Source organism: Mirounga angustirostris, unplaced genomic scaffold, assembly GCF_029215605.1.
Source record: "Mirounga angustirostris isolate CCGP_5_RB_7025 unplaced genomic scaffold, mMirAng1.0.hap1 SCAF_1, whole genome shotgun sequence".
NCBI lineage: Eukaryota > Metazoa > Chordata > Mammalia > Carnivora > Phocidae > Mirounga > Mirounga angustirostris.
This window is the reverse complement of record NW_026991709.1, coordinates 197888729-197902581: the sequence shown is the minus strand read 5'-3', so window position 1 is coordinate 197902581 and position 13853 is coordinate 197888729. Positions and strand designations below refer to the sequence as shown.

The following is a 13853-nucleotide window of genomic DNA, read 5'->3' as shown; positions in this document are numbered from 1 at the left end:
TTATAAAATAAAAATTTTTTTAAAATTCTGTTGGCCAAAAAAACCGCTGTTGCCCCGTTGCACCCTCTGTTGCTCTGTTCTCTGGAGTGCTGGGACCTCTGATAGTCACTGACCTCTTGCCTGCCTTATACCCAGAGGACAGTCACACCTGAGGTTTTGTTGGGCAGGACTGCTTCTTTCCTGTCGAGGGGTAGATGAAGTTAGAACATGTTCACTCTCCTTCAGAATGTTTTGGAAATGATTTATTTAAAGCCCACTGTGTCGAGGCCCATAAGTGCTGTGCACTAACCATTGGCAGGCCTTGGTAGCCAGGCACTGCACTCAGTGTTGTGGAGTCATCCAGCAGGGCATGAGCCACGGGGAAGTAGCCAGTACCAGACAGGTGCACACTGGTCCTGGGTGAGGTGCGTAGTGAGTGGTGGAGGTGAGCCTTGTCACTTCCTTAGCTCCACGGTCAGTGACAAATTCAATACTAAGTAGTTAGTCTGTAAAAGCGAAAGATAGCTGAGATCACTGGATGCATTACAAGTAATCTAAAAAATGGATTTGCAGACTTTAAATTAGCCCTCGGTGAATTACTTATAGTTGCTTACTTTATAGGGTTACCCTCCCAGAAGCCGCTGCTCCGAATTGCAGCTTCACTAACGCTTGGTGTTTGAGAGGTGGAAACTCTGGTGTCAAGAGCATGCCGGGTGACTTCCTGCTTCTTCTTAGCCTTTGTGCATGTAGAGAGCTTGAGTGACTTTTTGAGGTGTCTGTGGATTATGAGAGCTTGATTACTTAAAAAGAAAGAAAGAACTCTAGCTCTCTACATAAATAAACTGGTAACTGGTGAACAAATTTGCTATATTTTTAGTTCTTTGTCCTAAGGAAATCTGGATTTTCCTTTAAGCATTGGTTGAACATGGTTAATGATCTAAGGCCAGCAGAGGACTGGAGGGTGAAAATCATCTCTAAGGAACCTTTGGCTTCCTATTTGCTCCCTCTCCAATTGTGAGGGCAGGTTGCTGGGTGGGACACTTAACTTGGGTTGTAACACTGTGAGATCCTGAAGAGTTCCTACAGAGGGACTGACAGAGAGTGAGGGCTGTGGTTTTTGTGGTCATTTTCTCAACCAGGTAAGAAATGTCTCAAAGCCAACATGTCTTAACTGCCTCAGGATGAACAGTTTGGCAGGGGTGTGGAGGACACTCTCCCCCATTCCCTGTTGGTTGCGGCTTTGACTGTTTCATCTCTGCATTTCACACTCTCCCATACAGAAATCGTATCAAGAGATAACTAAGGTGGAGGGACAAGTGTTGGGACAGAGGCCAAATCCTGTTTAATCAGTCAAGCTCTGCAGGGCGGCTTAGTCTGAGGAGATAGAATCAGGGCTCTCGGATGCTCGCTCTTGCCGGTGACCTCTCTACCTTCCTGGTCTTTCCTCTTACTTATCAAGCAAGTTCTGAGCAGGTAGGGCAGCGTCTGTCCCCATGGCTCAGAGAGGGGCTAGCCAGTTAGGAGGTGTGTGTTGCCATGAAATTCCTGATAGTGTCCTCTTGATCCATGCATGAAAGAAATGCAAAGAGGAGGTTCTGGACTCTTAATTAGGTCTACTCCTAAGACCACAGAGCTTAAAAAAATAAATAAGAAGACCACAGAACTTCTGATTTAAGATTCACTGGACTGGTACACAGCGAGAGGACAAAGATAAATTTTCTGCTTACAGAAGAGGTCCTTTAAGTAGTCAACTCCCAGTGCAGATAACTACATGGAGACTGGGAAGGGCAGGGTGCCTATGTGGTCACTTTGTAAGTGTGTGTGTGTGTGTGTGTGTGTGTGTGTATAAAATGTGATCTCTACACCTAATGGGAGGCTCCAACTCATGACCCAAATGGAAATTATGAGTTGGCCACTTAACTGACTGAGGCGCCCCAGACCTGCACTCTTTTGATAAGATGGAAGATCCATTATACGTGGTGTGGAGGTGCCTGAGCTGGACACATTTCTCTAAATCTGAGGAGAAACGAGATTTAGATTCTCTCAGTCTCCTTGAGGAGCAGCCCAGCATCCTCTGCTGGGAAAGGCTAGCAATGCAGGCACTGACAGGACCTGGCCCAGAAGTTCTGCCCTCGCCAGTTCACTGTGGCAAGCCTGATTGTGAGGTCAGTGCGTCAGGCGTCCCTGTCCTGCTCAGCATTGGCCTTGCCTACTCCTCACTGCCTGATGACAGTGTAGCTGTGGCTTTGAGGAGCAGGAGTTCCAGAAGTCTGCAAGGCCATCTTTTGGCTGTTTTCTACAGCCTTCGGAAGCACACCTCTAAAACTTACCAGAGAAGTTTGTAATGATTTAGATTTTCTAGTTGTTGCAAGGCTGAGGTGGGTAGCAGGGCCAATTAGAGCCATATGTGGGAGGAAAGGAATTCAGCTAGCAAGAAAGCCTGAGCAAACGGAGTGGGTGCTAGTTGTGTCTTGTCCTTTTATAAACAGGGTTTGTTGGTCTGGCAGTTTCTGGCATGGTTGAAATATTCTTGAGGGTCGAGCCTTAAGAATGTGGCCCAAGGGCGCCTGGGTGGCTCAGTTGGTTAAGTAACTGCCTTCGGCTCAGGTCATGATCCTGGAGTCCCTGGATCGAGTCCCGCATCGGGCTCCCTGCTCGGCGGGGAGTCTGCAACTCCCTCTGACCCTCCCCACTCTCATGTGCTCTCTCTCATTCTCTCTCTCTCAAATAAATAAATAAAATCTTAAAAAAAAAAAAAAAAAAAGAATGTGGCCCAAAACAAGAGCGTAGCCAAAGCAGGTCACAACTTTAAATACTGAAGGTTGAAGTATGTGCCTAGATAAACACTGGGTGCAGTGGCAGCCTTCCAGTGAAGGTGCAAGAACCCCCGTTCACCAGGGCGAGGGCACCCACTCCCAGCCTCTGTGTTGTGAGGCTGCTGGCATGGCCAAGGGCTGGGGTAAGGGGGGACCTGACTAGGGAGCTGGGGGTGCTGGGGCCACTTTGGTGTTCCCTCTGTTTTGGAGTCTGATGAGCCAATTAGGTCAGGAAAGCCAGCAGTCAGCACACTTCTTCTCAACTTAATTCATCCAAGTCATTAGCTTATTAGTTTTGAGTGATGGCACTTACTTGTAATCTTTTGTAGTATAATGGAAAAAATATCAGGAAACTCAGCTTTTAACTTCAGAGTGTGAAATCAGATGAAGACTGCTTTTGTGCTTAGTGAATCATTTGAGGGATTTAGTGGAAACCGGTTCCCTATACTTTGACATCTGCCGAGGGCCTGCTTAGTGCTAAGCATCTACTGGGGGAGAGGGAAGCAGACGGCATGTTGCTGAGACCCCAGCAATGGACCTCTTCTGCCTCCTTTCCTCTCTGGGCAGCCCTTGGCATCCGGCCTTGACACAGACAGACATTGACCATCCTGCCCTCAAAACGTAGTCCCGCTCTACCTTTGTGCTGAGATGGAAAGGAGTTTGGATAGCCAGGGGAAGTCTGGGGAGTCAGAAGGAAACTTTTTAGTTCCAGTAAGCACCTACTTGGTGTTTCTAAATTTGCCAATTTATAATATATAAGTAGTTAGTTTTATTATCTCTTGTGCTTTATGACTTAGTAATGTGTGTAAATCTCAATTGAATATTTTTTATGATATTTGGGAACGCTGCCTGCATAGCAGATGAAGCTTCACACCTGGCACAGGGTAGGTAGTCGGTAAATATGCACTGAAGTGTAATTATTGTTGGGCTGTCTTGAGATAATTGTAATTTGCTTTAGTTGGGTTCTTGGATGCCACACAGGTACCCGGATGTGATAATTCATTCTCACTTGGGTTCTGCTGAGTCTGGCCGCCAACCTCTCACACTTATTCCCCACCTCCAACCCACCTCTTACTCCAGCTGCTACAGCCAGATGGTCCTTGTCTTTGGGCTCAGTTTACCCTTTTGTTTTATATATATATAATTTATTTATTTATTTATTTATTTAACACAGACAGCGAGAGAGGGAATACAAGCAGGGGGAGAGTGAGAGGGAGAAATAGACTCCCTGCTGAGCAGGGAGCCAATGCAGGACTCGATCCCAGGACCCTGGGATCATGACCTGAGCTGGAGGCAGATGTTTAACGACTGAGCCTCCCAGGCGTCCCTCAGTTTACCCTTTTCTGTTCTCAGTGCCCAACCTGGGCATCGATAATTTAGACTGGACCTAAGCCTCATAAATGTTTTTTCTGAAGTCTAATTGGTGTGACTCTGAGTAATGTGTGTGTGTGTGCTGAGCAGGGAGCCTGATGCGGGGCTCGATCCCAGGACCCTGGGATCATGACCTGAGCCGAGGGCAGCCACTTAACCAACTGAGCCACCCAGGCGCCCGACTAATGTGTTTTTTAAAAAACTATTTATTTATAATTGTGGTAAAAATACGTAACCGAATTTACCATGTTACCCACTAAAGTTTTTTTTTTTAATTGTGGCAAAAAACATCTAACAGAATTTACCATGTTAATCATTTTTAAGTGTACAGTTCAGTAGTGAGTAATGTTTAACAGCAAGCGGCATACTGAGGTCAGTGGAGTGTAGAATGAACTGTTTCTCAGTGAGTTTTGTCACAGAAGATGTGAAAAATTGACCCAGATGAAAAACCACGGTCCAGTGGAGAATGGCCTACAGCCCTGGGTTTTTGAGCCTTTTCCTTCCCTTCCTCTAGGACATGTTTGCGCCTGAGTGAGTTTGTACCCAGGTATTAAACCTTTGCTTCCTTCCTGCCTTTATTGAAAAAAACCAAACCACCATCAGCAGAAACCATTGCCCTTCCTGCACCTCTGCTTTTGGTATCTGTGATAAGTGAGAATTTGCAAGAGTTTTCCAAGTTCAAAGCAGCTTTTCTAATAAATGATTGTGTAGTGCTTGCTTCTCAGAGGTGATTTTTTTCTTCCACATGTTTTTACTTTAAGTGTCTTGCTATGTATGTAACCCTAGACTCCTTTGGTGGGTTCTCCAGCTCCCTGGTGGTGTCTCTGTGGGGCTGCCTCCAATACCTCTGGTGATATTCCCACAGCGCACAGGCCAGGAGGGAGCTTGCCTCATGTCAGGGAGTCCTCATCTGCCTCCGGAGCTGTGAGTTCTTTTGAGGTTACACCTTGAATCTTCACCAGTGACTTGGTTCAACATCTTTCTCATCTGATGCTAAAGAGTGAAAAAGGCCCGTTTTTAACTCAAAGCAGAGAAAGCTGCCTGTCTTTTTGGTATTTGGAGCCCAAATAAACAGTGACTTCACACTATTGTTTTCCATTGTGTGGAGTACATCCTGTTGGCCATCAGTTTGAGCAGTTTTAAACTGGTTAACCCTCCAGAATTTTTATATTAATGTTAGACTGACATTTGACATTTAATTTTAACTTCTGAGTGGACAAAAGCTTTTATTTTATTTATTTTGTTTTATTTATTTATTTATTTGTTTATTTATTTATGAGAGAGAGAGAGAAAGAGAGAGTAAGCATGCACCCGAGCATAGTGCGGGGTGGGGGGGCAGAGGGAGAGGCAAAGAGAAGACTCTTAAGCAGGTTCCACACCCAGCAAGGAGCTGAATGGGGTAGCTCGACCTAACAGACCCTGAGATCATGACCTGAGCCGAAACCAAGACGCCCAACCAATTGAGCCACCCGCTGCCCCTGGACAAAAGCATTTTTGCTAGATGGAACCTAAAGCAATTGTTTCAGTTGGTTTTGCTTTTGACTTTTTCAAAACCATTTGAAACAGGGACATGGGATTTTATTGTTTGTTTGGTTTAAAAAGATAGTCCCATTTTCCTTAAATGTTTTCATTACTACAGCGAATAGAAGCAGTTTGAGAGTTTAAGTACAGTTTTTAGGTAACCTAGCTATTGGAGAGTAGCAGTTCCTGGGAGTGGTGGGGTGGGCTGCCTCTGCCTTAGCCTCATTTTGTGTAGTTAGTAATGGATTGAATATTACAACTTTTCCTTCATTCTTAGAAAGCAAAAACTAGTAGGGAGCTGTTCTTTCAGAATTTTAGTTAAGATATCTTGGTTTCCTTCCCTGTGGGCTTTTCTGCATATGAGGAAACATTAAGTTTACTATGAATTGAGTTGGTGCCACATACGCATTTGTTTCTTGCATTTACTGAGTGGAAAGCATTTATTGACTGAACGTCCTGTGTGCATGGGGCTCTGGGGAGGCAGGCTGAGCAGAAGAGAGCTGCTTCTTTCCTGGAGCTGGGCTTCCAGTGGAATCTTCTAGTTCCCAGGGACCCGAGATACAGGCATATATCTGTATGTATATATATATATGCCGCCGCCCCCCCCTCCCCTGCCAAACAAGGCACGTACTTCAGTCACATATAGCTGGGGATTAGTATTGGTGACAGGAAGGGCCGGAAGGATTCTTTCTTTCCTGCTGAACTCGCCTCCCGCCCCCAAAGTTTGGGGTCCTTGCCTGTCACTGTATAATGCTTTTGATTCCCTAGTTGCGTCCCCTGCTGACTGACTTGGTAAACTTAAAATACACTTGTCTCTAGGGCAAGTATTTGGTTTACAAAGGACACCACCTTTTAGGCATTGCTGAAAACTTGACTTTTTTTTTTTTTTTTTTGCCTATCACTGGAGAGTCCCCAAGGTCGCAGGTGGAGAAAGAAAGCATTGGCATGGCCATTGGGAGATGCAGGGGATTGCCGGCTCCAACCCCGACTAGATCTGGTTCTTGTGAGTGAGGACACTTAGCTGAGCTGAGTCTTGGGGTCTGGGGCCCCCTGGGCTTCCCGTGCCCCCAGACTGTCCTTTCTTTGTCGGGGGCCCATGGCCCAGGAGCTTGGTGGGAGGTGGCCCTGCTCAGATGGTCTTCCTGTTGCCCACAGCCAGCGCCGTGGAAGTGCTGCCGCAGTGGTGCTGTTAGGTGCTGAATGTTCACCTGGCCCAGGGAGGGCTGCCGTGGGTACCTAGGGCACTGTGGGGCCCGCTTCCCTGGTGCTGCTGGCTCTTGGGGTAGGAGTGCAGGCTTTTACCAAGAGAGGAAGGAGACGGCAGCCTGAGTGGCAGCTCTGGGATAGCAGTGTCCCAGAGGGCTGTGGCCAGGCTTTGCAGGCTATACCACTTTTAAGGTTTCTCTGCCCCCCTGGGGTGGAATGTCTAGAACTGAGGGGTGGAACTGCTGCTGCCTGCAGCTATGTCCATTTTTCACACTTTTTATCATGGCTGTTGAACATGTGTTTAGAGAGCCAGGGGCTTCATCAAGGCTCTGGGAAGGTCCCTCTCCACAGAGTTGTATTTCACCGGGATCGAGGGCAGCACTGAACTCAGACTTAGTGGCAGGCACTGCACTGGATACTGGTACAGAGGGAATGAGTTACCCATTCCCATTCCCCATTTTTCAGTAGATCTTCGGCAGCTTCTCTTAGCCAGATAGTGGTGAGTTCAGCTGAGACATAACATATTCTTGGGCTGCCCTGAGCACTTCCTGGTGCTCTAGAGGGTATAACGTGAGTGCACATACACAGTATTAAAATGAATGGCTGTGTCAGGAAGACTGGGTGATTCTGCCCGAGTCTTTCTCTGGTTCCTGAGCAACTTCTCTGTATTATGGCCACAGGCTCTGTGTGACCATGGTTGAATGTTACCTCTCTCGGGGCCTTGTTCCCTGAAAAAATGAGTAGGAGGATCTCTGGAGTGCCTCCATCTCTGAATAACCAAGTGTGTGAGTAAGAGACTATGGAAGAACCTTCCAATGGGATGTCCTAGTTTGGGTGTTTGAATGCAGCCTGCCAAGTTCCTAGCACGGGGAGATGTGACCCTTGCTTATAGGAAGGCAGCATCAGAAAGACACAGGCTGCTTTTTCCAAGTTTCCAAAAGCTCTTTTCTCCCTGGAGCAAGGAACACCAACATATAGCAGTTGGAGTTGTGCCCTGGACATCGCCTGCTTGCTAAATGCAGAGGCACTTAGTCATACCCATGAAACAGATACCCCATGTCGTCATGTGTCCGCAGATAGCCAACTGAGCTTATGTTCTTGGTAGGACAGGGTGTGTCTCATAGTGTTGCTGTTTTCAAATAAGCTGAGAATTTTTTTTTTTTTTTAATTTTTGTTCATTTATTTGACAGAGTGAGAGAGCACAAGCAGGGGGAGCTGCAGAGGGAGAGGGAGAAACAGACTCCCCTCTAAGCAGGGAGCCCCACGTGGGGCTGGATCCCAGGACCCTGAGATCATGACCCGAGCCGAGGGCAGATGCCCAACCAACTGAGCCACCTAGGTGCCCCTAAGCTGAGAATTTTTAAGTGGAGAATCAGATTAGAAAAGTAAAAGATTAACTGTATCTAAGAAGTAGAAAAATAAGTAAAGAGTAAAGACACAGGAAGAAGCTAAAAAAACAAAAACAAAAACCAAGTCCTGTATCCTCCCCATTCATTCTATTAGGTGTGTGTCTGGAACTTTGTGTGTGTTTGGTATACATTAGTGATTGCAACACATGTGTCCTTGCTGCTCCATAGCTTCCAGTCTTGTGGGGTGTTGGTTGAGCTGAGCACTTTACTAAGTAAGAGTTACAATGTATAAGAAAGGAAAGGCCATTAAGAGAAGCACTATGCAACAGTGAACTCCAAAGTTACAATTTAAAATAGTATAAAATGGGTGCCTGGGTGGCTCAGTTGTTAAGCCTTCCGCACAGGTCATGATCCTGGGGTCCTGGGATTGAGCCCCGCATCGGGCTCCCTGCTCAGTGAACCTGCTTCTCCCTCTCCCACTCCCCTTGCTTATGTTCCCTCTCTCTGTCAAATAAATAAAAAAAAATTAAAAAAAAAATAGTATAAAACAGAAGACCTAGGCAATTCTAAAATTAAGTGATAAAATAAGCTATAAAAGGGGTACACAGGCACAGACAGTCAGGAAACTGGGAGATACAAAAACACACACAAAAGAATTAAAAAAAAAAAACCTTTAACTTGGGGCACTTGATAGGGATCTGAGAAGACCTCTATCCAGAGTACGGTGAACCTGCATGTTGAGGAGTCAAGAGTGTTTCCTTCTTTGCCTTTCCTGGTGGAGGACCCTGCAGCAGTGACAGGGAGTTAAGTGGTTTTTGGAGCTGATGCCCACAGGACCCCAGCTTCTAAGTCGCTGGTCATTTGGTGTCCACTTGAGGAAGTGTGTCATTTAACACTGCTGGCAAGTCTGTGCTGGGCAAAAGTGACACAGCCAGATGGCTGGAAGGAGAAGTCCCTTTTGGGGAATGGGTCTGAAATCCCATGAGAACTGCCTGGTTACTTATGGCCTTAGGGTATAAGAAAGGAAAGGCCCCACATCAGGCTCCCTGCTCAGTGGGGAGCCTGCTTCTCCCTCTTCCACTCCCCCTGCTTGTGTTCCCTCTCTCGCTGTGTCTCTCTCTCTCAAATAAATAAATAAATCTTAAAAAAAAAAAAACTTTCTGGATTCTCAGTTCTGTTCCATTAATTTATTATGTGTTTGTCTCTCTACTAATACGGTCTTGGTTATTGTACCTTGCTAAATTTTGATATTAGGTAGAATAATTCCTCTTTTTCAAAATTGTTTTTTGGCGGGTGCCTGGGTGGCTCAGTTGGTTAAGCGACTGCCTTCGGCTCAGGTCATGATCCTGGAGTCCCAGGATCGAGTCCCGCATCGGGCTCCCTGCTTGGCAGGGAGTCTGCTTCTCTCTCTCAACCTCCCTCCTCTCATGCTCTCTATCTCATTCTCTCTCTCAAATTAAAAAAAAAAAAAAAAATCTTTAAAAAAAATTGTTTTTTGGCTATTGTAGTTCCTTTGCCTTTCCATATAAATTTTATTTTTTAAGATTTATTTGAGAGAGAGAGAGCATGAGCAGGGAGGAAGGGCAGAGGGAGAGGGAGAAGCAGACTCCCTGCTGAGCAGGGAGCCCGATGTGGGGCTCCATCCCAGGACCCTGGGATCATGACCTGAGCCGAAGGCAGATGTTTAACTGACTGAGCCACCCAGGTGCCCTCCATATAAATTTTAGAATGGTCTTGTCTATGTATACAAAATTTCTTGCTGGAATTTTGATAGGGATCACACTTGAATTAGTTTCCTAGGGCTGCTGTAAAAAATTGCCACAATTTTAGTGGCTTAGAGGAATATACATTTATTCTCTCATCGCTCTGGAGGCCAGAAGTCCAAAATCAAGGAGTTGGCTAGGGCTGTATTCCCTGTGGGCCTCGGGAGGAATTTATTCCTTGTCTATTCTACTTTCTGGTGACTGGTGGCATTCCTTGGCTTGTGGCCATATCACTCAAATCTTTCCTCAATTTTCACATCCCCTTCTCCCTCCATGGTGTGTATAATCTCCCTCTGCCTCTTTCGTATAATGACAATTGTGGTTGGATTTAAGGCCCACCTGGGTAATCTCCCTATGTCAACATTCTTTTTTTTTTTTTTTTTTAAGATTTTATTTATTTATTTGACAGAGAGAGACACAGCGAGAGAGGGAATACAAGCAGGGGGAGTGGGAGAGGGAGAAGCAGGCTTCCTGCTGAGCAGGGAGCCCGATGTGGGACTCGATCCCAGGACCTGGAATCATGACCTGAGCCGAAGGCAGACGCTTAACGACTGAGCCACCCAGGCGCCCCCCCATGTGAAGATTCTTAATTAATCTGGGAGACTCTTCCTATAAACTAACATTTACAGATTACATGGTTTAGGACCTAGTATCTTTGGGGGGCCATTATTTAGCCTATTACAAATCTGTATAACAGTTGGCAAGAATGGACACCTTTACTGTGTTGAGCCTTTCAGCCATTAACACAATATGTCCCTTTGTTTGTTTAGATCTTCTTTGATTTCTTTCACCAGTGTTGTATAGTTTCCAGCATATGAATCCTGTGTATGTTTTGTTAGGTTTGCACCTAGGTATTCATTTTTTGAGTGATTGAAATGGTATTATATTTTAAATTTGGTGTCTACATGTTCATTTCTAGCATGTAGAAATACAAGTGATTTTTGTATGTATATTTTGTATTCTGTGATCTTGCTAAACTCATTTATTTTAAGATCTTGCTTTGTAGATTCCTTGGGATTTTCTGCATGGATAATTATGTTAACCTGCGAGTAGGAACAGTTTTATTTTTTCCTTTTTTTTTTTTAAATTTTTTTCCTTTCTGACCTATATGTCTTTTGTTTCCTTTTCTTGCCTTATTATTGCTGCTGTCTAGAACTTCTAGCACTATGTCAAATAAGAATGTAAGAGCAGACATCCTTGCCTTGTTTCTGATCTTAAGGAGAAAGCATTCAGGCTGTTACCATTAAGTATAATGTTTGCTGTATGTTTTTTGTAGATGCCCTTTATCAAGTCAAGAAAGTCCCCTCTATTCCTGCGTTTCTGAGTGTTTATCACAGATGGGTGTTGAATTTTGTCAGGTACTTTTTCTGCATCAGTTGATATGATTATGTGATTTTTGTTCTTTAGTCTGTTAGTATAGTGGATTATGTTGATTGATTCTCAAATATCGAACTGGCCTTGCATCCCTGGAATAAGTACCACTTGGTCATGGTCCTGTGTAATTCTTTTTATTTGCTAAATTCTATTTGATAAAGATTTTATTTTTAAGTAATGTCTACACCCAGTGGGGCTCAAACTCACAAACTCGAGATTAAGAGTTGCATGCTGTACCGACTGAGCAAGCCAGGTACCCCTGATAAGTTTTTTTTTTTTTTTTAAGTTTTTTTTTAATTTATTCATTCGAGACACAGGGATACAGAGAGAGAGAGAGAGAATATGAGCAGGGGGAGAAGCAGAGGGAGGGGAGAAGCAGGCCCCCCGCTGAGCAGGGAGTCCGATGCGGGACTCGATCCCAGGACCCTGGGATCATGACCTGAGCCGAAGGCAGACGCTTAACCATCTGAGCCACCCAGGCGCCCCCCCCGATAAGTTTTGTTACAGATTTTTGTGTCTGTTCATGAGTGATATTGGTCTGTATCCTTACCCTCCTCTTTTTTTTTGGTACTGTCTTTGATTTTGATATCAGGGTAATGCTACCTTCATGAAATGAATAGGGAGGGGCGCTTGGCTTGGTTGGTACAGTTTGTAGAACATGTGACTCTTGATCTCAGGGTCATGAGTTCAAGCCCCATGTGTGGCATAAGAGTTTACTTAAAATTTAAAAAATAATAAAAAAAATAAAATGAATAGGGACGTGTTCCCCTTTCTACTTTCTGGGAAAGATTATGTAGGATTAGAGTTAATTCTTCTTTATTTTATTTATTTATTTGACAGAGAGAGACACAGCGAGAGAGGGAACACAAGCAGGGGGAGTGGGAGAGGGAGAAGCAGGCTTCTCCCGGAGCAGGGAGCCCTATGTGGGGCTCGATCCCAGGACCCCAGGATCATGACCTGAGCCGAAGGCAGACGCTTAACGACTAAGCCACCCAGGCACCCCTCTTCTTTAAATATTTGGTAGAATTTGGTAATGGAAACATCTGGGTCTGGAGGTTTCTTTTTGTGGGAGCTTTTATTTTTTATTTTATTTTTTTTAGATTTTATTATTCATTAGAGACAGAGAGAGAGGCAGAGGGAGAAGCAGGCTTCCTGCAGAGCAGGGAGCCCAACACAGGGCTTGATCCCAGCACCCTGGGATCATGACGTGAACCGAAGGCAGACGCTTAACCCACTGAGCCACCCAGGCACCCCTTTGTGGGAGTTTTTAAATTACAAATGCAAATTCCTTAATAGTTTCCTTAATAGAAATTGTTTGTATGATATTGGGTGAATTGTGGTAGTTAGTATTTTTTTAAGGAATTGGTCTGTTTTGTTTTGATTTGTCAAATCTTTTTTTTTTTTTTTTAAGATTTTATTTATTTATTTGAGAGAGAGTGAGAGCATGAGCTGGGAGAGGAGCAGAGGGAGAGGGAGAAGCAGAACTCCCCGCTGAGCAGGGACCTGACATAGAGCTCGATTCCAGGACCCTGGGATCATGACTCAAGCCAAAGGCAGACGCTTAACCTGCTGAGCCACCCAGGAGCCCCTCTATTTTTGTTTTTAATTTCATTGATTTCTGCTCTTTATTCTTTCTTTCCTTGTGCTTGCTTTTGGTTTATTCTGCCTTTTTTTTTTTAAAGGTTATTTTGGCGGGAGCATAACATTATTGGTTTGAGGCATTTCCTTTTTTTCTGGTGGATTCAGTGCTATAAGTTCATCTCTAATCACTGCTTTAGCTGTGTTCCACAAATTTTAACATACCCCACAAGTGTATTTTTATCTTCATTCAGTTCAGTATAATTTATTTCCATTGATATTTCCTCTCTGACCCAAGGATTGTTTAGAAGTATGTTGCATAGTTTTTGAGTGTTTGGAGATTTTCCTAATTGTCCTCCTGTTACTGATTTCTAGTTTGATTCCATTGTGGTTAGAGAACACATTTGGTGTTAGTTCATTTCTTAGAAGTTTGTCAGGGTTTGATTTATGGCTCCAGATATGGTTTATTTGGATATATGTTCCATGGACATTTGAAAAGAATGTATGTTCTGCTGTTGTCAGGTGGAGGGCTCTATAAATGTTGATTAGATCAGGTTGATTGATATTTTTGAATTCTTTTGTATCCTTGCTGATTTTCTTTCTAGTTGCTCTCAATTGTTGAGAGTGTGGTGTTGAACTTTCCAAAACTAGAATTGTGGATTTGTTTATTTTTCCTTTTAGTTCTATCAGTTTTTGCTTCACAAATTTTATAGTTTTGTTGTTTGGTACGTGTACATTTAGGATTGTTATTCTTGGTAGCTTGAGCCTTTTATCACTATATAATTTTCCTCTGTCTCTGGTAATTGTCTTTGCTCTGAAGTCTACTTTATCTGATATTGATAGAGCCTTTCTTGCTTTCTCTTTTTTTTTTTTTAAAGATTTTATTTATTTATTTG

General features: G+C 44.2%; 1 protein-coding gene across 5 annotated transcripts in view; it reads left to right on the top strand.

Annotated features, from left to right (window-relative positions):
• Positions 1–13853, top strand: part of DAG1 (dystroglycan 1) — a 68505-nt gene that overhangs the window by 29981 nt on the left and 24671 nt on the right. For 2 of the 5 annotated variants that reach the window (XM_064596071.1, XM_064596062.1), the window contains exon 2: positions 11282–11363. The exons of the other annotated variants lie outside the window; for them this stretch is intronic. The gene's annotated coding sequence lies outside the window, so the exon portion shown is untranslated. The remainder of the gene's footprint in view (positions 1–11281; positions 11364–13853) is intronic. 5 annotated transcript variants of the gene reach the window in all.